This window comes from Crinia signifera, chromosome 19, assembly GCF_055691185.1.
Source record: "Crinia signifera chromosome 19, ASM5569118v1, whole genome shotgun sequence".
NCBI classification, from domain to species: domain Eukaryota; kingdom Metazoa; phylum Chordata; class Amphibia; order Anura; family Myobatrachidae; genus Crinia; species Crinia signifera.
The window spans coordinates 112,855,611-112,857,241 of NC_139226.1; the positions used below are offsets into that span (position 1 = coordinate 112,855,611).

General features: G+C 58.2%; 1 long non-coding RNA gene across 1 annotated transcript; it reads right to left on the reverse strand.

Moving 5' to 3' along the window:
• On the reverse strand, nucleotides 1-1,235 carry LOC146042052 (uncharacterized). Its single transcript, XR_014463723.1, has 3 exons — nucleotides 1,074-1,235; nucleotides 802-988; nucleotides 1-108 (listed from the first exon to the last, which is right to left on the reverse strand). It is a non-coding gene; the product is annotated as an uncharacterized LOC146042052 (long non-coding RNA).
• Nucleotides 1,236-1,631: the final 396 nt, after the last annotated feature.

Here is a 1,631-nt window from a genome sequence, read left to right on the forward strand (position 1 = left end):
TAGCGATGTGGTGAGGTACAGGTGGTCTTGTAAAGTTGAGTTTTGTGGCATCAGTTCCAGGAGGGTGTTGGTTGTTGGCATCAGATTCTGTTGGGTGGTGTTTTGCAGCTGCAGGTTTGAAAAAAAAGAAATTAAATGTGGCATTGGGGGGATGTAGGGAAATCTGTGTTAGGTGGGAGCGTGTGCCCCGGGAGCCCTTGCTGTAAGAATAAATTGTGGTGTGTGTGTGTGTTTCAGCTAGGAGCGGACAGCTTTAGCTGGGAGTGTGAGGCAGCGGCAACCCTGGGAAGGCTTGGTGAGAGTTGTAGGCAGCGGTGGGTGGCTGGGAGGCAGCGTGTGTGTCTTAGGTAGGAGCGGACCGCTTTTGCTGGGAGGGTGAGGCAGCGGGTCCCCTGGGAGGCCTTGCTGAGAGTGGCAGGCAGCGGTGGGTGGCTGGGAGGCAGCGTGTGTGTTGAGGGGGGGGTGTGTGTTGGACTTGCGTTGTGTAGACGTGGGGGTGACTGTGTGGGGCAGGTGGTGGGGAGGGGTGTTCGTCTGGGAGCCAGCGTTTGAGTATGACGTGGGAGTGGAGAGCGTTAGCTGGGAGCGTGAGGCTGTGGCTCCCCTGTGCGGCAGGTAGAGTTGGGGGTGTTGGGTGGGGTGGCTGTGCGTTGTGTAGACATGGGGCTGGCTGGGTTGGGCGGCTGGTGGGGAGGGGGGTTGTGCGTTGTTTTTCCGTGCATATGCGTGAGGCAGTGGGTCCCCTGGGAGGCCTTGGTGAGAGCGGCAGGCAGCGGGTGGGAGTCTGCGTTTGTGTCTTACCTGGGAGCGGACAGAGTTCCGTGTGAGCGTCAGGCAGCGGGTCCCCTGGGCGGCAGGTAGCGGTGTCTGGCTGGAAGTTAGCTGGGAGCGTTAGGCAGCGTGTCCCCTGGGCGGCAGGTATCGGTGTCTGGGTGGGATCCTTCTGGGTGCGTCAGCAGCGGGTCCCTTGGGCGGCAGGTAGCGGTGTCTGGGTGGGAGGCAGGTGGGAGCGTCAGGCAGCATGTCACTTGGGCGACAGGTATTGTTGGTATGGGGTGGTGGGTAGTACTTACAGATGGCTGTGGTGGAGATGTGGTGTGTCCCAGGTGCTCAGGGAAATTTGAGTTGTGGGGGCTCCGGTTATGTAGGTTGTTGCTTGTTGGCATCAGATGCTGGTGGGTGTTGTTCGGTTGCTGCAGGTTTGAGAGACTGAAAAACAAAAAGTGCAAAAGGGGTTGTGGTTATTTTGTAGAGGTGCACAGTGGACTTGTAGATGTTTGTGGTAGCGATGTGGTGTGGTACAGGTGGTCTTGGAAATGCGAGTTCTGTGGCATCAGTTCCAGGAGGGTGTTGGTTGTTGGCATCAGATCCTGGTGGGTGGTGTTTAGCGGCTGGAGGTTTGAAAAAATTAAATTAAAGGTGGTAGTGGGGGGGTGTAGGGAAATCTGTGTTAGGTGGGAGCGTGTGCCCCGGGAGCCCTTGCTCTAAGGATAAATTGTGGTGTGTGTGTGTCTCAGCTAGGAGCGGAGAGCTTTTGCTGGGAGGGTGTGGCAGCGTGTCCCCTGGGAGGCCTTGCTGAGAGTGGCAGGCAGCGGTGGGTGGCTGGGAGGCAGCGTGTGTGTTGAGGGGGG